The following is a 24390-nucleotide window of genomic DNA, read 5'->3' on the forward strand; positions in this document are numbered from 1 at the left end:
CCACCACTGCCGTCACTACCATGACCGCCGCCGCTATCACCACCAACACCTCACAGCGATACCACAACAGCCACTTTGCCTCACCGCTGGGTTAGGCCACACCAGCACTCACCGGTCTCACCACCACCCATGCCTCACACCACGTTTGGTGCCTCGCCATCGTGCTGCGTTGCGACGCTACGCCCCCGCAGGCAGTGCCAAGCTGGTGCTGGACAAGTCGTGGCTCGAGGTGGACTTCAAGAACGACAACACGTTTGGCAGGGCGGCCACGTTGCTGCAGCTGGAGGGCCGCCTGCGCCACGACGCCGGCCTGGCGCTGCCGCGCGCCGCTCAGCTGCGCACGAAGCTGCAAGCCCAGGGCACCGAGGTGGCGGCGCAGGCCTGCCTCAAGACAGACGACAAGTCCGCCTGCCTCGACCTTGCCCTCGACAACAAGCCTCAGCGCACGGAGCTGAGTGGCAAGCTGCGGCACAGCGTCCCGTCGCTCGGCAGGGCCGGTGAGCGCCGGCGGAGGAGCCTGGGTCTACGCGGTGGTGTCGTGGTGTTGGTGTGCTGGTTGCGGTGAGGCGGTGGTGATGGTGGTTGTGCGGAGTGGAGGTTGTGATGGTGGTGGAGATGGCAGTGTTGAGCTGATAAGAGTAGCGGTGAGCTTGTGGTGATGGTGGTGGTGAGATGGAGGAGGTGGTGGTGGCAGTGGTGGTGAGATGGAGGAGGTGGTGGTGGCGTTGGTGGTGAGCGCTCCCCCCCCCCCCTCCGCCGTGCGTCCACCGCACACTCACCAGGTGTCCCGGCAGACGGCCGCCTCCTCGTCACGCTGGACCACCCGGAGCGTGACCGCGTGCTCAGCGTGGACGTCCGCTACGACGGGAAGCGCGCCAACGCCAGCACGGGGCTGCGCGTGCTGCGTGGCAGCGTGGAGTACCGGCTGCTGGCCTCGGCGCGACACCAGGAGAAGAGGCTGGCGCAGCTCGGCGTGCCAGCCAGCGCGCAGGCCCTCGCCTTCCTCAAGGTGTTTTATTTTATTATTATCCTTTTTTATACTTTTACTTTTGCCAGGTAAGTCCCATTGAGCTCCGTAGCTCTTTTTTTTGATAAGCAACCTGGCGGTCACTAATTGAAGCTCAACAAAAGTGGCTCATCATCATGGGGAAATTTATAGCAGCAGCCAAATACGCGTGGTGATGTTGATTCTAAATGTGGAGGGCAAAACCGGAGGACCCGAAGAAAAATCCATGCGACCATGGCGAGTGAGATCCCACAAACGAAACATTTCCAGTAGCAGGGTCGGGATCAAACGCACGACCTCCTGCATACCAGTCGAGGTAGTTAACATCTCCTAGTGACTACGGCAAGGTCCCGGCCCACGCTCGCCAACATCCACGCTGCACCACGCTGCTGCACTTGGCTGCCGGTGGACCACGGCCGGAGGAATGCGTTGGTCCCCGAGCTGCCGCTGCTGCTGCTGCTACTGCTGCCGTTGTTGCCACCGCTGCTGATGCCGCGATTGCCTGCCGTGCAGATGGACACGGGCCTGTACCGGCTGGGCCTGTTGGGCAACTGGGACAAGTCGAGCGTCTCCGCGACGTTGAATGCCACGGGCGAGCGGCGTGGGCCCTCGCGCTCGGGCCAGCTGAGCGCCGACGTCCAGCACAACGTGGAGTTGCTGGCGCGCGCCGTGCCTCGCGCCACCAAGGTGGGTGGGGGCCCAGGGGGTGGGGGCCCGTAGCTGGTGGCGCCCACAGATCGGACCGTTGACCCCGCGAGCTTGGCCGCGTGGAGTTTGTAACATCTTCCTCCCGTGCGTGCGGGAGACTCGTACTGTCGTATCATCAGATGCACTCTCTTTTTTTCACACCTCCTCCCCTCCCTACCCTCCCCCCCTCTGTATTTTAGAGAAAAAGTTGAAGGATGTATGTCTTATAATCTGGCAGCTGTGTATGTGTATGATCTATTGGATTTCTATAACTTCAGTTTAACACGTAGACTTTCGCGAACAATATAATCCATAATAGAGGTTTTTTGGGTTAGATCGCGTAAATATATAAATGTGTCGTAAAACCCGCCACCACCCGACACAGCCAACTAGTAAGGGTTGTCACGTAAACAGAACATGTAAATTCATCACACATGCAGCACGCCAGTGTGTTGGAGTGCCAAGCCACAACATAAAAAATCTGAGTACGATGTTTCGCCAGTAATTACAACTCAGGCGAAAGCCGGATTTGTGGCAACAGCCGCAAACTAGTTGGCTGTGTTGGGTGGTGGCGGGTTTAATGACACATTTATATGTTTACACGATCTAACCCCAAAAAACCTCTTATGGATTGTATAACTTCATTTGGGTAACTCAACACTTTCACGAAGGACATTGCGCGCGCGTCGGGACATAGACATTGACCAGTTTGGGTTGTGTCTTACTTGGCGGTGTCGGTCACGACGCTGCTGCTGCTGCTATTATTATTGTTGTTAGTGTTGTTGTTGTTGTCATCATCTTCGTTGTGCAGATGAGCTGCAAGGGGGAGCTGCAGGCCGGCGCAGCGTCGGGGCAGTGCGTGGGGCGCGTGGGCGACGCGCCCGTGCAGCTCAAGTGCAGCGAGAAGCACGGCGGGGGGCGGCTGAGCGTGCTGTGCAGCGGCGAGCAGCAGCTGCCGCTCCTTCGCGGCCTGGGGGCGCCCGCCAAGGCCGCGGCGGAGTTGTCGGCGCGGAGGGTCGACGGCGGCACGAGCGCCGGTGTCCTGGTGTCGTTCGACGGTCGCTCGCTCAATGCCAGCATCGATGCGGCCACGGGGGTGGCCGCGGCGGCGGCGCGGAAGGGCTCCCGGAGGAATGAGCGCGCCACCAAGGAGCCCGGCTACTCGCTCAGGCTCAAGCTGAAGCACGACCTAAAGGTGCCGGCGGGCCTCCCCCGTTCCGCTGACGTCACCGGCACCGCGCGGCTAGCGGGCGGCAAGTTCGACGCCAAGGTCGTCTCCAAGGTGGACTCCAAGCGCTTCTTCCTGCAGGCCAAGGGCGGTGGGGATGCGCGGGCGGCGGCTACGACGGGGAGTCTACGTGTCCGCAGCAAGCACAACTATGAGGCGCTACAGAGATGCGGTGTGCCCCGTAACGGCGTGCTGACGCTCGCCGGCACAGCCGGGAAGGGCCGCTATGAGGGCCGCGGCTTTGCCTCCCTAGACGGCCGCAAGGGCGCGGCATCGCTCGCCGTCACCCTCGAGCCCGACAGGAAAGAGGCGAGGTTCAAAAGCGAGCACGGCCTGCAGCTGCCGTGGCCCAAGAAGGCGGAGGTGCTGGCACAGCTGGGAGTCGGCAGGCCAGAGCGAGGTGGCGGGGGGGGTTCGCGAGGCCGGCGGCAGGCCGGGGGTCGGCGGTGCGGCCTGCTGAGCGTGCTGTATGACGATGACCGCGCACGGCTCGAGGGCTGCTACGACCGCCCGGACGAGCACTTGGTGACGGCCAAGCTGGCGCACAACGTCGCTGCACTGTCCGGTGCCGGCGTTCCCTCCGCGACATCGCTCATGGCTGAGTACGCGGCTCCGGGCGGGGGACGGCACCGGGCCTCCATCGACCTGACGGCCGACGACTGCGTGGCCTCGGGGAAGGGGGAGCTGCGCCTGGGAGAGAAAATCCAATGGGACTGGGCATCGACGCAGCCATGCCTGAAGGCCCGGGGGCTGCCCGGGAAGCTGCAGATCAAGGGCTCAGTGCAGCCCATCGGCTGCAACAGCAAGGGCGACGCCCACCTCACACTGGATGGGAAGGCACTGGCACTGGAGGCCTCTGGCAAGTGTGCCGATGGCAGCTACGAGGTCCGAGGTCGGCTGAGCAATGGCATCGAAGGCCTCGAACGGGCGGGCGTGCCGCGCGACGCCGTCATGGAGGCTTTGGGCAGCCGCAAGGGCGGGGAGCTGGCCGGCAAGGTGTCCGTGCGGAGTGGGGCCGACATGCTCACGGCCGATGGGAAGCTCCGAGCACGCGCCGGGACGCTCGCTGCCGACGCCACCGCCACGCACGCATGGAGGGCGTTGAGCGACGCGGGTGCCCCGCGCCGCCTCGACATCAAGCTCCAATCCAAGCACGAGGGCTGCAATGTGGACGCCGAGGCGCACGTGACGGCCGACGGGCAGAGAGCGGATGGCGCCCTGAAGGCGGCGTGCGGAGGCAATCCCCGCTACTCGCTGGATGCGCTGCTCTCCCACTCGATGGCGGCGCTCGCCAAGCAAGGCGTGCCCGAGCGCGGCCACGTCAAGGCCGAGCTGGCGACCTCGGGGCCTCAGGGCGCCGGCTCGGTGGAGGTGGCGGTGGGCGCTTGTCACCTCGGGGCCAAGGGCACGGTGAAGATCGGCAAATCTTCCACCTGGGACCTCAGCCTCAACAACAGCTGTAAGGCAGCCAAGGTGAGTCCAATAGGCCTCGATACGCAGCCTCCTTCAATAGGCCTCTATACCCAGCCTCCTTCAATTGGCCTTCATACACAGCCTCCTTCAATATGCCTTCATACACAGCCTCTTCAATAGGCCTCCATAGACAGCCTCCTCCAATAGGCCTCCATACACAGCCTCCTTCAATAGGCCTTGATACACAGCCTCCTTCAATAGGCCTCTATACCCAGCCTCCTTTAATATGCCTTCATACACAGCCTCATTCAATAGGCCTCGATACGCAGCCTCCTTCAATACGCCTCTATACCCAGCCTCCTTCAATTGGCCTTCATACACAGCCTCCTTCAATGTGCCTTCATACACAGCCTCTTCAATAGGCCTCGATACACAGCCTCTTCAATAGGCCTCCATACACAGCCTCCTTCAATATGCCTCCATACACAGCCTCCTTCAATAGGCCTCCATACACAGCCTCCTTCAATAGGCCTCCATACGCAGCCTCCTTCAATAGGCCTCCATACCCAGCTTCCTTAAATAGGCCTCCATACACAGCCTCTTCAATAGGCCTCCATACACAGCCTCCTTCAATAGGCCTCCATACACAGCCTCCTTTAATAGGCCTCCATACACAGCCTCCTTCAATATGCCTTCATACACAGTCTCCTTCAATAGGCCTCCATACACAGCCTCCTTCAATAGGCCTCCATACACAGCCTCCTTCAATAGGCCTCGATACACAGCCTCCTTCAATAGGCCTCGATACACAGCCTTCTTCAATAGACCTCCATACACAGCCTCCTTCAATATGCCTCCATACACAGCCTCCTTCAATAGGCCTCCATATGCAGCGACCATGGGGAGAGAGAGAGGGAGACACGCAAACTCCAAATATACAGCAGGCATCACGACCTCCTGTATACCATGTGAGGTAGTTAACATCTCCTAGCCATCGCGGCGCCCCAAGTCACGTAACGGATCCTAAGTCGGATCGGTAACATGTCAAAAAGGGACCAATTCCACCGCGAGTGATCCTTGCGACAGAGCCCCAAGGTGGGTGCCTTGTCGGGGGGATTGTGGGGGCTTCATGAGGTGATATCTGCGATACGGCCTCTTTCCGTTTGGCACGGGCGTGCGTTGGTGCATGCGGCTTGGGTATGAGTGGCTTCCTGAGTAAGCGCTCAAGCTCAACGGCGTGCCGTGTGTTTGCGATGTGGCCAGGATGTTGGGGTCCCCGGGAAGGTGGAGCTCAAGGGCTCGGCCGACCGTGCCGGCTGCCCCATTAACCTCAAGTCGCTGCTGCGCTATGACGACCGGCGCGCTGAGCTGGGCCTCGACACGGCCTGTGGCTCCTACAGCCTGCTCGGCAAACTGAAGCACAACATCCCACAGCTGAAGAGCACCGGGCTGCCCGATGACAACAAGCTCAGCCTACGGGCTGACTGGAAGGACAGCTACCGCGGCTCGGCCGAATTGAAGAGCGGGAACTGCAACGTGAAGGTGGACGGGGAGCTCAAGCTGGAGAAGAAGAGCACGTGGACGCTGACGGCAGACAACAAGTGCCCCCGGATCTCGGTGACGTGGGCGCAGGGCACCCGGGTGTGAGGGCGATGATCTCTGTTTTGTCCGCGAATGCAAAACCGTGTCGGTCATAACATCGATCGCTCCGCTTCTGTCATCTGTGTGGCGTAGGACTGGGGCGTTCCGGCCGCCATGCAGACCAAGGGCTCGGCCGAGGTGCAGGGCTGCCCCGTGGACATCAAGTCGAGCGTGACGTGGGACGGCAAAGGGGCCGACTGGGCCCTCAAGACGCAGTGCAACTCCTTCAGCCTGGAGTCGACGCTGCGCCACACGGTGCCGCGGCTGAAGAGCGCCGGACTGCCCGACGACAACAAACTCACTGTGCAGGCCGACTGGAAGGATGGCTACCGTGGCTCGGCACAGCTGACATCCGGGAAGTGCAACGTGAAGGTGGACGGGGAGATCAAGACGAAGGCGAAGAAGGAAGCAGAGTGGAGGCTTTTTTCGGAGAACAACTGCCCCCTATTGAAGGTGAGACGAGGCAAGGTCACAGCGCACGGGTGGCCATGCATGTGGGGGCACGCTCATAGGGCCATGCGCGGGCACAGACGTGAACAGGTGGAGAAGCTTGAGGGGCGTCGCGACATCGCATGCTGAATCCGGGAAACCCCGTCTAGCGGAGGCGCCGCTCTCGTTGCCGGAGGCGAATCGCTCTCGGTTATGGAGCCAAGCTCACGCGCTGCCCGGCGAGTGGCCATGCCACTTTGCTGCTCTCCCCTTTTTAACCCTTCACCACTGCCTCCCGATCTCCGCTCATGCCCCCCCACCCCCCTTCCCTACCGGCTAAAACCCGACCCGCCACAGGACGCGGGCTTCCCGGCCCAGGCGATCACCATGGGCTCGGTACGGCGCGAGGACGCGTGCGCGGGGGCCCTGACTGTCTCGGCATTCGCTGACGGTCAACGGGCAGCGCTGGAGGCTCGGGCCACGTGCAGGCCCAAGCTGTCGCTGCAAGCACGGCTGCAGCATGACGCGGCGGCGCTGCGAGAGCGCGGGCTGCCCCCCGACTCCCGCGTCGCGCTTCTCGCAGGCGGCGGAGACGGCGGGAAGTACCGCGCTGAGGTGGAGCTGAGCAGCGGCCGCTGCCACTTGAACGTGACGGCCGACATCAAGGCCAAGGATCGGCTTGAGTGGGCCTTCTCCGGGAGCAACCAGTGCCCCGCCGTCAAGGTGAGCGCGCCGGCGGACGTGACGCAGCGTTTCCTGCAAGAGAGACATGCCAACCCCAAATGTACAGCAGGCATCGGGGTCGGGATGAAACCCATGTCCTCCTGCATACCAGGATAGGTAGTTAACATCTCCTAGCCATCGTGTTGCATGCTCCCGTGTGGTGTGAGCTGTGGCATCGGAGTTACGGCTCGGGGGTGTGGCTGGAGCGTGGTGTACGTTGGTCCAAGCGCCATGGGTACGAGTTACGACGCACCGTGTGTTTGTGACATGGCCAGGACTTGGGAGTCCCCGGGAAGGTGAAGCTCAAGGGCTCAGCCGACCGCGCCGGATGCCCCATCAACCTCAAGTCGTTGCTGCGCTACGACGAGCGGCGCGTGGAGCTGGGCCTCGACACGGCCTGCGGCTCCTACAGCCTGCTCGGCAAACTCAAGCACAACGTCCCACAACTGAAGAGCGTCGGCGTGCCCGATGACAACAAGCTGAGCCTGCAGACCGACTGGAAGGACGGCTACCGTGGCTCGGCCGAGCTCAAGAGCGGGAAGTGCAACGTGAAGGTGGCCGGGGAGCTCAAGCCGGAGAAGAAGAGCACGTGGATGCTGACGGCAGACAACAAGTGCCCCCGCCTCTCGGTGACGTGGCCGCGGGGCTCCCGGGCGTGAGGGCAATGATCTCTGTTTTGTCCGCAAATGTAAAACCGTGTCAGTCCTAACATCGATCGCGATGCTTCTCTTATTGGTGTGGCGCAGGACTGGGGCGTGCCGGCCACCATGCAGACCAAGGGCTCGGCCGAGGTGCAGGGTTGCCCTGTGGACATCAAGTCGAGTGTGACATGGGACGGCAAAGGCGCCGACTGGGCCCTCAAGACGCAGTGCAACTCCTTCAGCCTGGAGTCGACGCTGCGTCACACGGTGCCGCAGCTGAAGAGCGCTGGACTGCCCGACGACAACCGCCTCTCCCTCAAGCTGGACTGGATCAAGCAGTACGAGGCATCCGCCAAGCTGCTCACGGGCAAGTGCGAGGTGCAGCTCAACGGCACGGCGCGGACCGGGAAGAAGGCCCAGTGGGACATGGCCGCCACCAACAGGTGTTCCAAGTTGCAGGTGCGTCTCGCACAGCCAACGCCGGTTTTGTTTCCGCGCGTCCAGCGACATGATTCTCTCCAGGACATGAATGGTGTTTCCTCAGATTAGCATGGTTGGCTATGTATGGTGTAAAATAAGTTAATCGTATTTGCATACGTACATGAGGCTCGTGGCATTTTTAGGCAGGCAAGGTGGCTCGGCGGTAGTTCCAGCGGTAGAGGCAGCGGTATAGAGCCAGCGGCTTGCGGTCTGAAGGTCGCGAGTTCGGATCCTGGCTTGAGGGGGTCAACTCGGCCAAATCGTCTGTCCGGGGTCGATAGAACGAGAGTCACTCTGTGGGGAAGTCAACAGCGGCTGTGTTCGTGGGAGACTCGCCAGTGCACCATTTGAATGTGGAACATCCACCACTGGCTCAGGGCTTTAAATAGGAGATGAGCACCGATGCCGCACCAATCCCGATGCCTCACCCATCCTGTGAACAGGAAATCACTGCGACTCTGTGAGTGGTAGCGGTGGTGGGGGGGTAGTTGTGTATGCGATGGTAATCATGGCAGTGGCTATGTTGGTGCAGTCTCAACGTCGAGGGGACGTTCATACCCGCCCGTTCTCCGTGACCGTGTGGCGCAGGACTGGGGTGTGCCAGCCGCCATGCAGGCCAAGGGCTCGGCCGAGGTGCAGGGCTGTCCCGTGGACATCAAGTCGAGCGTGACATGGGACGGCAAAGGCACCGATTGGGCCCTCAAGACGCAGTGCAACTCCTTCAGCCTAGAGTCTACGCTGCGTCACACGGTGCCGCGGCTGAAGAGCGCCGGCCTGCCCGACGACAACAAGCTGAGCCTGCGAGCCGACTGGAAGGACGGCTACCGCGGCTTGGCCGAACTGAAGAGCGGGAAGTGCAACGTGAAGGTGGACGGGGAGCTCAAGCTGGAGAAGAAGAGCACGTGGACGCTGACGGCAGACAACAAGTGCCCCCGGCTCTCGGTAATGTGGGCACGGGGTACCCGGGCGTGAGAGCAATGGCCCGTGTGATGTCCGTGATCGAAAAAAAGAATGCGTCGGTCCCACAGGACGCGTCTACACCTGGGTGACTTGTTTGCTCGGCTTAGTTGCATGCAACCGTTCGGATGTCTCTGTTGTTGGTTGCGGGCAGTTGTGCTTCAGCCTGCTTAAAGTAGAGATTCTAAAATCTCACCGCAGATTCTAGAATCTTTCCGCGGAAGTAGAGGTTCCACTTTCAAGCGATCTGCTCGGTGATTTGCAGTGACGTGGTTCGTCATGTGGAACATTTGCCGACACGTGATTGGTTGTTACAGTCCTGACATGAGTGGGGGGGGGGGGCTGCAGCGAAGTGGAAAGTGGCCAGTGGCCAGGGCTTTGCGGTGAGGAGCATGGCCCAAAGCCCTCTTGTTGTAAACATCTGAGTGAGCAGTTGTTGCAGATGATTAACCCTTCCCCGTTCCGATGATGTTACCTTTAGATCATCAGTTTTTCTTACGATTTCATTCCGATGACGTACGTGTACGTCATCAAACTGAAATCGGAAAATAATTTTTCTAAATAAAATAATTGTATCGGTACCGAGGCTCCCACAAGGCCATGTGGCATTGTTTGGTGCCAGCTGTCGTAGAGTGTGGCGGTAGTTTCCCCTTTTGTTCTCGGTGTTGAGTAACAATGTCCCTAAAAATAACGGCTCGACTCCCCATCCCTATATGAAATTTATGCTGAACCGCTCGCGCGTTTTGAGATTCAGCGGGGGTCGGGGACACCCACGACCCTGCAACTTGCAATACGCCTCGGAACTAGAAAGGCTTTAAGTTGCGCGGTTTCAAGAACGATGTTGTTGTGCGCAAGATGGCTCACGTGTGAAGGCACCGCAACATCTCTCTCTTTCTCTGTGTGGCGCAGGACTTGGGTGTGCCGGCCGCCATGCAGGCCAAAGGCTCGGCCGAGGTGCAGGGCTGCCCCGTGGACATCAAGTCGAGCGTGACGTGGGACGGCAAAGGCGCCGACTGGGCCCTCAAGACGCAGTGCAACTCCTTCAGTCTGGAGTCGACGCTGCGCCACACGGTGCCGCGGCTGAAGAGTGCCGGCCTGCCCGACGACAACAAGCTGAGCCTGCGGGCTGACTGGAAGGACGTCTACCACGGCTCGGCCGAACTGAAGAGCGGGAAGTGCAACGTGAAGGTGGATGGGGAGCTCAAGCCGGAGAAGAAGAGCACATGGACTCTGACGGCAGACAACAAGTGCCCCCGGCTCTCGGTAATGTGGGCACGGGGTACCCGGGCGTGAGAGCAATGGTCCGTGTGATGTCCGTGATCGAAAAAAAGAATGCGTTGGTCCCACGGGACGCGTCTACACCTGGGTGACTTGTTTGCCCGGCTTAGTTGCATGCAACCGTTCGGATGTCTCTGTTGTCGGTTGCGGGCAGTTGTGCTTCAGCCTGCTTAAAGTAGAGATTCTAAAATCTCGCCGCAGATTCTAGAATCTCGCCGCGGAAGTAGAGGTTCCACTTTCAAGCGATCTGCTCGGTGATTTGCAGTGACGTGGTTCGTCATGTGGAACATTTGCCGACACGTGATTGGTTGTTACAGTCCTGACATGAGTGGGGGGGGGGGGCTGCAGCGAAGTGGAAAGTGGCCAGTGGCCAGGGCTTTGCGGTGAGGAGCATGGCCCAAAGCCCTCTTGTTGCAAACATCTGAGTGAGCAGTTGTTGCAGATGATTAACCCTTCCCCGTTCCGATGATGTTACCTTTACATCATCAGTTTTTCTTCCGATTTCATTCCGATGACGTACGTGTACGTCATCAAACTGAAATCGGAAAATAATTTTTCTAAATAAAATAATTGTATCGGTACTGAGGCTCCCACAAGGCCATGTGGCATTGTTTGGTGCCAGCTGTCGTAGAGTGTGGCGGTAGTTTCCCTACGGTTCTCGGTGTTGAGTAACAATGTCTCTAAAAATAACGGCTCTACTCCTCATCCCTATATGAAATTTATGCTAAACCGCTCGCGCGTTCCGAGATTCAGCGGTGGTCGGGGACACCCACGACCCTGCAACTTGCAGTATGCCTCGGAACTAGAAAGGCTTTAAGCTGCGCGGTTTCAAGAACGATGTTGTTGTGCGCAAGATGGCTCACATGTGAAGGCACCGCAACATCTCTCTCTTTCTCTGTGTGGCGCAGGACTTGGGTGTGCCGGCTGCCATGCAGGCCAAGGGCTCGGCCGAGGTGCAGGGCTGCCCCGTGGACATCAAGTCGAGCGTGACATGGGACGGCAAAGGCGCCGACTGGGCCCTCAAGACGCAGTGCAACTCCTTCAGCCTGGAGTCGACGCTGCGCCACACGGTGCCGCGGCTGAAGAGTGCCGGCCTGCCCGACGACAACAAGCTGAGCCTGCGGGCTGACTGGAAGAACGTCTACCGCGGCTCGGCCGAACTGAAGAGCGGGAAGTGCAACGTGAAGGTGGACGGGGAGCTCAAGCCGGAGAAGAAGAGCACATGGACTCTGACGGCAGACAACAAGTGCCCTCGGCTCTCGGTAATGTGGGCACGGGGTACCTGGGCATGAGGGCAATGGCCCGTGTGACGTCCGTGATCGAAAAAAAAACGCGTCGGTCCCGCGGGACGCATCTACACCTGGGTGACCAGTTTGCCCGGCTTAGTTGCATGCAACCTTTCGGATGTCTTTGTTGCCGGTTGCGGGTAGTTGTGCTTCTGCCTGCTTAAAGTAGAGATTCTAAAATCTCGCCGCAGATTCTAGAATCTCGCCGCAGAAGTAGAGATTCAACTTTCAAGCGATCCGCTCGGTGATTTGCAGCGACGTGGTTCGTCATGTGGAACATTTGCCGATACGTGATTGGCTGTTACATTCCTGACATGAGTGGGGGGGGGGGGCTGCAGCGAAGTGGAAAGTGGCCAGGGCTTTGCAGTGAGGAGCGTGGCCCAAAGCCCTCTTGTTGCAAACATCTGAGTGAGCAGTTGTTGCAGATGATTAATCCTTCCCTCTTCCGATGATGTTACCTTTACATCGTCAGTTTTCTTCCAATTTCGTTCCGATGACGTACGTGTACGTCATCAAACTGAAATCGGAAAATAACATTTTAAAATAAAATAATTGTATCGGTACCGAGGCTCCCACAAGGCCATGTGGCATGGTTTGGTGAAAGCTGTCGTAGAGTGTGGCGGTAGTTTCCCTACGGTTCTCGGTGTTGAGTAACAATGTCTTTAAAAACAACGGCGCTACTCCGCCTCCCTATATAAAATTAATGCTGAACCGCTCGCGCGTTCCGAGATTCAGCGGTGGTCGGGGACACCCACGACCCTGCAACTTGCTGTACGCCTCGGAACTAGAAAGGCTTTAAGTTGCGCGGTTTTAAGAACGATGTTGTGCGCGAGATGGCTCACGTGTGAAGGCACCGCAACATCTCTCTCTTTCTCTGTCTGGTGCAGGACTGGGGCGTGCCGGCCGCCATGCAGGCCAAGGGCTCGGCCGAGGTGCAGGGCTGCCCCGTGGACATCAAGTCGAGCGTGACGTGGGACGGCAAAGGGGCCGACTGGGCCCTCAAGACTCAGTGCAACTCCTTCAGCCTGGAGTCGACGCTGCGTCACACGGTGCCGCAGCTGAAGAGCGCCGGCCTGCCCGACGACAACAAGCTGAGCCTGCGGGCCGACTGGAAGAATATCTACCGGGGCTCAGCCGAGCTGAAGAGCGGGAAGTGCAACGTGAAGGTGGATGGGGAGCTCAAGCCGGAGAAGAAGAGCACGTGGACGCTGACGGCAACCAACAAGTGCCCCCGGCTCTCGGTGACGTGGTCACAAGGCACACGGGAGTGAGGGCGACGGCCTGTGCATTGTCCGTGATTGCAAAACTGTGTCGGTCCTAACATCGATCCAAATGCTTTTCTCTCCATGTGGCGCAGGACTGGGGCGTGCCGGCCGCCATGCAGACCAAGGGCTCGGCCGAGGTGCAGGGCTGCCCCGTGGACATCAAGTCGAGCGTGACGTGGGATGGCAAAGGCGCCGACTGGGCCCTCAAGACGCAGTGCAACTCCTTCAGCCTGGAGTCGACGCTGCGCCACACGGTGCTGCAGCTGAAGAGCGCCGGGCTGCCCGACGACAACCGCCTCTCACTCAAGCTGGACTGGGCCAAGCAGTACGAGGCATCCGCCAAGCTGCTCACGGGCAAGTGCGAGGTGCAGCTCAACGGCACGGCGCGGACCGGGAAGAAGGCCCAGTGGGACCTGGCCGCCACCAACAGGTGTCCCAAGCTGCAGGTACGTCCATCTTTCATCATTCGACTTTGCCGCGGCTCTGTAAACAGTAGTCTCCAACTGTCCCTTTAGGTTTTAAGAAATGGACGTCGAACAAAGTTCGCAAAAAAAACACCAACGTGGACCTCAGCTCGAGACTCTTTGACGAATCTCCTGCCTTTACGCGAGCCTCGTCGTGGAAGTTTTTAGGAATTCCGCTTAAGCGTCGGTGCGACAGGTCGGACGAGCTTCTGGACGGGGAGAAAGAGGAGGTAGCCCTTCTTGAGGAGGGTGCGAACAAGGGGAATATGCCTAAACGTAGGGGTGATGCGAAATGGGTCCAAGGTTATACTTTCCAGAGGTGGGGGAAAGTAGGGGCTGTTCCTGTCTCCGTGTCTGCCTGTGAGAAAATGTGCCCGGCCCCTGGTGGCACCAGTACTGACCTACGTGTACAACCCGGTGTGGCGCAGGACTGGGGCGTGCCGGCCTCCATGCAGGCCAAGGGCTCGGCCGAGGTGCAGGGCTGCCCCGTGGACATCAAGTCGAGTGTGACGTGGGACGGCAAAGGCGCCGACTGGGCCCTCAAGACGCAGTGCAACTCTTTCAGCCTGGAGTCGACGCTGCGCCACACGGTGCCACGGCTGAAGAGCGCCGGACTGCCCGACGACAACAAGCTGAGCCTGCAGGCTGACTGGAAGGACGGCTACCACGGCTCGGCCGAGCTCAAGAGCGGGAAGTGCAACATGAAGGTGGACGGGGAGCTCAAGCCGGAGAAGAAGAGCACGTGGACGCTGACAGCAGACAACAAGTGCCCCCGACTCTCGGTGATGTGGGCGCAGGGCACCCGAGCTTGAGGGTGATGATCTCTGATTTGTACGTGAATGCAAAACCGTGTCAGTCCTAACATCGATCGCGACACTTCTGTCTTCCGTGTGGCGCAGGACTGGGGTGTCCCAGCCTCCATGCAGACCAAGGGCTCGGCCGAGGTGCAGGGCTGCCCCGTGGACATCAAGTCGAGCATGACATGGGACGGCAAAGGCGCCGATTGGGCCCTCAAGACGCAGTGCAACTCCTTCAGCCTGGAGTCGATGCTGCGCCACACGGTGCCGCGGCTGAAGAGCGCCGGCCTGCCCGACGCGAGCCGCCTGTCAGTGCTGGTGCAGGGCGGGGAGACGCCCTCCCTGTCAGCCTCACTGGACAGCGGGGAGTGCCGCGTCACGCTGAAGGCTGCGGGCAAAGTTGCCTCCAAGTGGGACGCCACCGCCTCCTTGGATAACCGGTGTAAGGCGCTGCAGGTGGGCGTGCGAACCGCGAGCGAGTCTGCCCTCTGCTCAACCTCGAGGCATTCAATCCGTTTATTCGTAACGTGTATGTAAAATACCAACAGAGCACGTGGCGTGCAAGTGAACGGGTTTTTTGAATTCTATAAAACAGATAGGTACAGTACGGTGTACCCGGGTTTATAATTTGTAGTGCAAATATGCACACCATTGCCTCCCGGAGCGCACCTTAATCGGTGTGTGACGAGGATTAAAATACCAAGCAGCCGTCCGGCACATCGTAGGTTCTCACTTATTCGAGTCCGGCCCACGAGAGGTGTTGCTAGGACAGCTGCGCCGACGAAGTTCATGCGCCGTAGCATTGGCGTCTTTACTCCCCGTGCGCCGACGTCCTCAGAACTTGAAGGTGCCCAAGACGGCCTCCCTGAGAGGCCAAGGCCAGGCGAGCGGCTGCGCCACGGACTCGCAGCTCGACGGCGCCGCTGACCACCTGGGGCTGAACCTCAATGTGAAGACGGCGTGCAGGCCCCGGCTGCGGCTGGAGGTTACACTGCAGCAGGGCTCGGCCCGCTCCGCCCGCTCCCCCGGGTCCCACTCGGAGGCCGACGGCCCAAGGGGCGGCCACCCGGGGCGCTCGACGGGAAGGTCGTGGCCTCCCGCCCAGGCGCGCCGTCGTGCAGCACGCTCCCCGCTGCCCTCGCTGCCGGTGCAGAGCCGGCTGGCGGTGTCGGCCGGTTGGAGTGATGGCTACGACGGGACGCTGCACCTGCAGCTGGACGCCTGCGACGTGAAGGCTGGGGCCGCTTTCAGGCCTGCGGCGGCAAGCACCTCCTTGAACGCCTCCGTCCTCAACGGCTGCGGCCGCCTCCAGGTGCTGGGGACGCGTTCTGTTGCGGCGCCGACCGTTACAGCCCCCTCCTCCCTGTTGTTTAGTCCGATCGTCGCTCGCCGCTCTCGGCGTACATTCACGGTCCTCTCAGCACTACGTGGAGGACTGAACCCAGCGGCTCGGAGCTCGCTGGCTCTGCGCACAAGCTGGGCTGTCGCTCCTGAGCATCTGCTCGGTTCGCTGGTGTTTTAAAACTCCCAGGGTTCCACAGGGCTAAGGGTCAACTCCAAGCCGAGTCCTTCTGTGGCCTGATCTGGCTCGGTTAAACTATCCGCGTCGTGATCTAACGATTCAACCGGGAAGCTCAACAATCGACAGCACGGCAGCGGCAGCAGCAGCCCGGCGCGAGTGTGAGGAGTGCGGCGTTGCGACGAGTCTCTAGCCTGGCGAGCCCCTGTGTGTGAGGGACCCCCATGCGGATTGGAAGGGGCACGCGGGGTGGGGGGGTGTGGAGTTGACTTGTGATGGAAGTGATTCGTGCTGTCCCGCGGTGCGCTGCTCAGGGTTGGGGCGTCCCCAAGCGGATGGAGGTCGTCGGCCACGGAGAGAAGAAGCCGTCGGAGCTGAGCGGCCTCCTCCGGACGGCCGTGGATGACGCACGCACGGAAACGACACTCAGCTACAAAAACCCTCGGGTGCGGGGTCGCTGCTCCATGCACCCTCCGGCACTGCGCCGCACGCTCCCCGCCCACTACACCACGCGCCACGACGGGCGTGGGCACCTAATGACTCACTTGCCCTCCCACTACCCCAACCCACCCCCCTCCACGCGCCCCCCCCCCCCCCACGGTGTGGAGCAGAAGGTTGAGCTGCACATCACCCAGAACGTGGCGGCCGCCCTCCCCGACCGCACGCTGCTCAGGGCCACGCTCGACCGCAAGCCGGACGGTGCGGATCTCTCGTGACCCCGGTGACCCCAGTGGTTCTCCCGTGACCCGTGTGTTGTGCGTGTGCGTGAGTTTGTTTATGTGTTAGTAGCTTGGTGCGATGTATAGAAAATACACACCGCACCTAGGAGACAAAGGCAGACGGGTGTGGTGCTGGCCGCCCCACCCCCTTGTGTGCCGTGCCGGCCTTCATAGGTGCTACTCGCTAACAGCACTTGCCCCAAAAGTCTGTCAAGGTTATAGCGTTGGATCTTTGTCTTTATGTATGTAGTGGGGAGTGGGGAGCAGTGGTGCAGCGGTTAGCGTGCTGCGCTACAAACCTGGCGACCCGATTTCGATTCCCGCCAACCACCTATAGGAGTGACCAATATTTGAACCGGTTCCCGGGCCCTCCCCTAGATCGACTCAGCCTTAAATGAGTTACCTTGTGTGGTGCGTTAACATCGGCACTGAGGACGCATAAAAGGTGGCCGGGTACGGTGGTGCTGGCCACTACTACTCGCTAACAGCACTTGCCCCAGCGGTCTGTTGAGGCTACACCGTGCGTGTCTGCGGTTGCGTCCACCATGCATGTGTGCGACGCGCAGAGGCGAAGGTGTCCCTGGAGGTGACGCTGGACGAGCGCTCGGCCCGGGCTCAGCTCTCGGGCTCCGGCCGCTTCGAGTCGGTGTCGGCAAAGGCGGCGCTCGCCGCGGAGCACAACTTCCCCACGCTGGCGCAAGCTGGGGTCCCCAGCGCCGTCAAGGTGCCCCGCCGGCCACTCCGGCTATCCCGGCCACGCAGGCCGGCACGGCATGGCACGCGAGGGAATCGACGTCACGCGTTTAGAGTGTTTGGCTGGCGCTATGAATTTCCACGCGATGATGATGAGCCACTTCGTTGAGCTATCAATTGCTGCCAGGTCGATTCTAAAAAAAGAGCTAAATAGCTCAATGGGCCTTACATGGTAAAATAAAAAAAGTGAGTTAGCAGGTAACCTACTGGACATTTATAGCTCGTCGGATTCCTCCAGTACAAATAAACGTTTCCGATTCTGAACCTGCCTTGGGCCCCGCGTTGGCCCGCCCGCACCCGCAGGTGGACACGGCGCTCTACCAGAAGGGGTGGCTCCTGAACGGCTCCGTCAAGGTGGAGTACGAGCCCGCGAAGAAGCTTCAGCTGTCGCTTAGCAGCATCCCCTCTCTGGAGAGGTGAATACACGCGCAAGGACGAAACATCCCCCGCAGTAGCCTCCGACAGACCTGTTGGGGCAAGCTCTGTTGGTGAGTGGCGCCTACGCAGGCCGGCACGGCACGCGAGGGAGTGGGTGGACAACACCACGCCCGGCCGCCTTTGTCTCCCCAGTGGTGATGTTTTACACACCGCACCAGCTATCCGTGTAAGGCTGAGAAGACGTAGGGGAGGCCCAGGACAGGTTTAGATATTCGCAACTGTTATCGTTCGTGAGCAGTAATTACCGACCCCGGTTATAATCGAACCGGGGTCGCTGGGTTCATAGCACAGTGCGCTGACCGCTACACTACCGCCCCCCACTGCACATGCACTACACATACACAGAACACATAACCACAACATATACACACAACGTGCACATGGATTGACTGACTGAAGTAACTGGTAGAGGCAGCACCTGTGTCCCCTATTGTGCCAATTCGCTGAGTTTTATCTGCCCGGCGCTCCGCTCGTTGTTGTGAGCGTCGCTTCTTCACCCGTTGTGGTTGCTGGAGGGCGACTCATCTCCAACTGCCCAGTAGCATCCTTCACGAGCCTCCTCCACAGAGGTTGATCTTGACACCGCTGCAGCCAGTTATCGGCAGTCCACTCAGCTCCACGTCCTCTTGTGCCGCATCAGCTCCATCTCTTCTCTAGCCCGTGCCGTGCCCATTTAGCCCCCTCTATGCGGCCTAACAGAAGCTGCTTGGGCAAGCGGTGGCTGGGTATGCGGGCAACATGACCCAGCCAATGCACGCACACAATAGACACGTGCAGATACACACAGACACACACACACGCACACACGTACACACGGACACTCGAACACGCTGTACCGCGCTGAGCCGTGCCGCTCTCTCACCATGCAGCTACCGTCTGATGCTGAGTTCGCGGCAGAATGCGGTGCGGTCCCTGCCGGGAGCCGTGGAGCTGATCGTGCGGGTACGAGAGTCACACACCCACTGTTACAACCACTAACACAACCGCTAACACAACCACTAACACAACCGCTAACACAACCGCTAATACAACCACTTACACAACCACTAACACAACCACTAACTCAACCACTAATACAACCACTTACACAACCACTAACACAACCGCTAACACAACCGCTAATACAACCACTTACACAACCACTTACACAACCACTAACACAACCACGGACACAACCGCTGACACAACCACAAACACGACCGCGAGTTGCGACCACAACTGCCGCCACCAATGTTCGAGCTGTCTTGTGCGGGTTCAGGCCGTCAAGAGTCCCGGGCAGTTGCTGGGCAACGCGACGGCCACTGTGAACAAGGAGCGTGTGGAGGCCGCCGTGAAGCTCGAGGGAGAGAAGGGGCGCTACTCCAAGACGCTGGAGCTCACCCACTCGATCGGCAAGGTGCGGCCATGCCGCGCGGCCCCGCCGGCGCTGCCCCCTGACCCATGCCGCCCGCTTGAACCGAACCTCCAGGAGCCAGCCAGACGCTAACCAGGACACCGAATGCAGCCGGCTCGTCATGACCTGAACTCTCGCGCTTAACCCACATTCTGAGCCAGAACCCAATCCCCACGCTCACCCTCTTCCTTGCCTTGTCTCTGATCCCAACCTTAGCCCTGACCTTGACCCTAATCCTAGCTTTGACCTTGACCCCAACCTCAGCCCTGACCCCAACATTCACCTTGACCTTGACCCCACCCCTAGCCCTGACCCCAAAATTCACCTTGACCCTGACCCCAACCCTAGCTCTTACCGTAGCCCTGACCCCAACCCTAGCTCTCGCATTTATATATTAAATTTCTTCCGCACCGTGCGTGGTCAACCGCGATAATCCTGACCCTCGCGCTCAATGCACAACTTGAGCCAGAACCCAATCCTCACGCTCACCCTCGTCCTTGCCTTGGTTCTGACCCTGAACCCAGCCGCGACCTCAACCCTGCGTGCCGTCCCCGGCCTTCGGAGGTGCTCGGTAACAGCACTTGTCCCAACAGCCCGTTGAGGCTACACACGGGTGACCTTTGTCTTTGGTGGTGTGCGTCCGTGTTGTTGCTACCCCCCCCTCCGTGTGCCCCGCAGCTCAAGGCGGTGCCCAAGCGTGTGCTGTGCGTGACGCGGGTGACGAGGGCGGGGCCGCTCCTCTCACTGAGCCACAAGCTCACGTGGGGGGCCCAGCGGCTCCTACTCAACGGCTCCTACACGGGGCCACTGCCCAGCCTGTGGGGCACCCACAGCCTCACCGGTGCCCTCCCCCACCCTGACCCCCGACCCCCACAACCGCCACCTTGCTCCTGACCCCACCTTGACCCCCTCGCCCCCCCTCCCCGGTGCGTTCCCCCATCCTGACCTCCCCCCCCACAACCACGACCTTGCCCCCGACCCCATGACCCCACTGTGACCCCCTCGCCCCACCCCTTCCCCGTGCGAATCCCAATACCCCATCCCGACTCTAACTCTAACCCGCAAGCTCGTGACCCCTCAATCTAGATCTTAAGTTTTCGTGACCGCAATGATCCATACTCTTTAGTTCTTTCGGTAAAGTAACGGAAGCTTGTGTTGCTTCCGAAACGTCGTGATTTGCTCTTGACCCCTCCTTGACCTCGTCACGCTACTCCATAACCCCCGACCCCCGCCTTGACTCTCGGATTCCCCAATGGCCTCTCGCCTCTCTCCTGGACCTCCCCTGAGCTCGCCTTGGACGCGTAAGATGCCTGTGCAGGTGTGGCGCAGTGGGGTGAGCGACGCAGGTGTAGTTTGTTGGGCAAGTGATGGGGTGGGGGGGATGTGGAGGCGAGAGACTCCAGGTGCAATAGTGGGGTGAGCGACGCAGGTGCATGTGCCGCGTGAGTGATCCCCGCGTGTCCCCCGCGTGCCCCCCGCTTGCGCAGGGAGCCTGGAGCAGCCGTTTGTGGCGGCCTTCCCCGAGAAGAGCAAAGTGTTCGCCTACCTGAACCACGCGCCGCACGACTACCAGGACGAGCTGCGCGTGTCCTGGGCCGGCAAAGACCAGGTGCACGTCGCACGCCGCACCACGGCACCAGGACCCACGGCGCAGAGGCCCGTGACGCCAGGGCCCACAGGCCCCTTCAGCGACACTTCACCACTCCCCGTGCGTGTCGGCGTGTGCTTGCAAGTGCGATGGGAGCGGCGGCGCCAGCGGTCAGCGCCGCTGCGCCACGAACCCTGCACCCGAGTTTGATTCCTGCTCACGGCCACCAACACCAAGTGACGAGTTTCTGAACCGGTCCCGGGCCTCCCCTAGGTTGACTCGGCCTGAAATGAGTACCTGGTGCGGCGTGTAAACATCGCCACCGGGGATGGACGGAAGGCGGCCGGGCGCACACATCCGGGCCACAACGCCTCGTCGTGCGCTGCCCCGGCCTCACCGTGCGCTCGCTCAACAAGCACGTGCCCCGCCAGTCAAAAGCCTGTACGTCTCTGTGCAGATCATGCTGAGCGTTTACACGACCAACAAGGACAGCCGGCACGAGGGGATGCTGTTCCTGCAGCAGCCGTACGAGCGCCTCCTCGTCAAGACCCTGGACTTGTCCACGCTGCTGCAGCGCGCGGCGCGCAAGCTCACCGGCAAGGTGATGATGGCTGCGTGGCACGTCTCGCGCGCCCTCGTTTCGCCCGGCCGCAGTGCACCGCACCCACCACAGCCACCGTGTGCAAGGCTTCGTGCGCGAGTGTGCTTACCGCGTGTGTGTGTGCGCGCGCGTCAACAGGCCCAGGTCTCCTGGAATGGGAAGCAGCCCGTGCACCTGAACCTGACGATGGAGAAGAAGGCGCAGACGCGGAGGGAGCTTGGCGCCGGCTCCTACGAGGGCTGCGTGCAGTTGGGCACGGGCGAGGTGAGTGGGGCCCCGCGGGCCAACGGCACGGGGGGGCCTCGCAGGGTGGCGCAGGGCGATGTGGAGGGCAGAGAGGCGGGGCGACACGTGCCCCCCCCCCCCCCCGTTGCGTGACTGCGCGCACGTGTGTGTGTCTGTGTGTGTGCGCGTTTGGGAGTGCCCGTGTCTCTGCGTGCGTGCGTGTCTCTGCTAATGTGCGTCTGTGCGTGCGTGTCTGCAAGTGTTTTCCTGTGTGTCCGTGAGTGTGCGTGCACATGCTTGCATCTCTGCGTGTGTATCCCTCTGTGTACGTACGTGTGCACGACTACATCTCTTCGATCGTGCGTGTGTGTCCGTGTGTGTGTGTGTGTACCGGGAGCGGTCAGTGTAGCGGTTAGCGCGCTGCGCTACGAAACTGGCCACCCGGGTTCGATTCCTGCTCACGGCCAACACCGGTGACGATTATCTGAACCGGTCCTGAGCCTCCCTTAGGTCGACTCAGCCTCAAATGAGTACCCGGTGCAGTGTGTAAACATCGCCACTGGGGAGACAAAGACGGTCGAGCGTGGTGTTGGCCACCCACCCCCTCGTGTACCGTTCCGGCCTTCATAGGTGCTCGCTAACAGCACTTTCCCCTACAGTCTGTTAAGGCTACACGGGGGATTTTTATCTTTGTCTTTGTGTGTGTGCATGACTGCGTCCCTGCGTGTGTGTGTGCGCGTTTGGTTGTTTGCGACGGTCCGTGGTGGTGCAGATGAAGCGCGCGCTGGGGCTGGAGCGAGGCCGCGTGTGCGTGTCGCTCCGCCGTAGCGAGCGCCTGCTCAGCGAGAGCCTGGACGTGTCGTGGGACGGCCGCGTCGTCAAGCAGAGGCTGGCGTACGAGGTGACACCTCCGTCCTCCCTCGCCGCCCCCACTCCTTCTCCGGACTCCCCGGCCCCCTTGGCCCCCCGGCCCCCCGGCCCCCTACACCCCCCCCCCCAGCCGGCCTGGACGCTAACACGGAGATAACAGACAAAGCAAGTGGCTCAAGACTCAATTTCAGGAGGGTCTTGCCAGGTCTTCAGAGCAGGAAGTGATGACCACTACTGCCGCTGCTGCTGCGTGTTCCTAAACGAGTGATTTGGAGTGTAACGTTCTCAAAATTTGAACGGCGGAACACAATGGCCAATTACTCTTGCGAATGTGTGTGTTGTTACGTATGTGTGTTATGTGTGTGTGTGAACTTCTTTCGCACCGTACGTAGGACAACAAGCTAAACACTAAAAGTAGTTCTAGAGAAATGGGTCTCTGTTGTGAGCTTATGGGTCTCTGTTGTGAGTTTGTGTGTTTAACTTCTTTCGCACCATACGTAGGACAACAAACTAAAAGACAAAAAGCAGTTCTAAAGAAATTAGTTCGTCGATCTCGATGTTTAAAAACTTGTGTAGCCTCCGTCACGGGATATTTTAACGTCGGACGGCGCGTTGTTAGTCGTGTTACTACCACTATGGTCATGACACACCACCGCAGTGTTAACCAGGGGGCGCCCGCTGGATTCGAACCCAGCGGCCGCCCCGCGCCGACCGCCCAACTGAGCGTGACCCTCCCCCCCACCGTGTGCCCAGTTGAGCAATGCGGCGGGCGGGGACCAGCTGGACGTGTCGGCCTCGCTGGAGCACCCGTTTGGAGCTCGGTGCAGGAAGGGTGAGCTCACGGCCAAAGTGAACCTCAACTACAAGGACTCCCTGAACCACACGGTGACGCTGCGCGGGTGCGACCTCCAAGACGTGAGTGGCACCACGGCACCGCCGCTGGCGGACACGGAGACACGCGGCCACCAGCGCTCGCACCCACACAGCACCGACAGCCGGACACGCGGTCACACAGACACACAGACACCCAGACACCCAGACACACAGACACACAGACACACACACCCTGACACACAGACACACAGACACCCAGACACCCAGACACACAGACACACAGACACCCAGAAACCCGACACACAGACACACAGACACACAGACACCCAGACACACAGACACACAGACACCCTGACGCCCAGACACCCAGACACCCAGACACACAGACACCCAGACACCCAGACACACAGACACACGGACACCCTGATACCCAGACACACAGACACCCAGACACACAGACACCCTGACACACTGACACCCAGACACACAGACACCCAGACACACAGACAACCGAGGCCACAGTGCCCACACCCTGACAACCAGACACACAGACACACAGACACCCAGACACCCAGACACACAGACACACGGACACCCTGATACCCAGACACACAGACACCCAGACACACAGACACCCTGACACACTGACACCCAGACACACAGACACCCAGACACACAGACACACAGACACCCTGACACCCTGACACCCAGACACACAGACACAGACACACAGACACCCTGACACACAGACACACAGACACACAGACAACCGAGGCCAAAGTGCCCACACCCTGACGCACAGACACACAGATACACAGACACCCAGACACACAGACACCCTGAAACCCAGACACACAGACACACAGACAACCGAGGCCACAGTGCCCACACACAGACACACAGACACCCAGACACACAGACACACAGACACCCAGACACCCAGACACACAGACACCCAGACACCCTGACACACAGACACCCAGACACCCTGACACACAGACTCACAGACACACAGACACCCAGACACACAGACAACCGAGGCCATAGTGCCCACACCCTGACACACAGAGACACAAACACCTAGACACACAGACACCCAGACATCCAGACACCCAGACACACAGACACACAGACACACAGACACAAAGACAACCG

The sequence above is a fragment of the Lethenteron reissneri genome, chromosome 64 (genome assembly GCF_015708825.2).
Source record: "Lethenteron reissneri isolate LAM-NWPU_2019-01 chromosome 64, ASM1570882v1, whole genome shotgun sequence".
NCBI classification, from domain to species: domain Eukaryota; kingdom Metazoa; phylum Chordata; class Hyperoartia; order Petromyzontiformes; family Petromyzontidae; genus Lethenteron; species Lethenteron reissneri.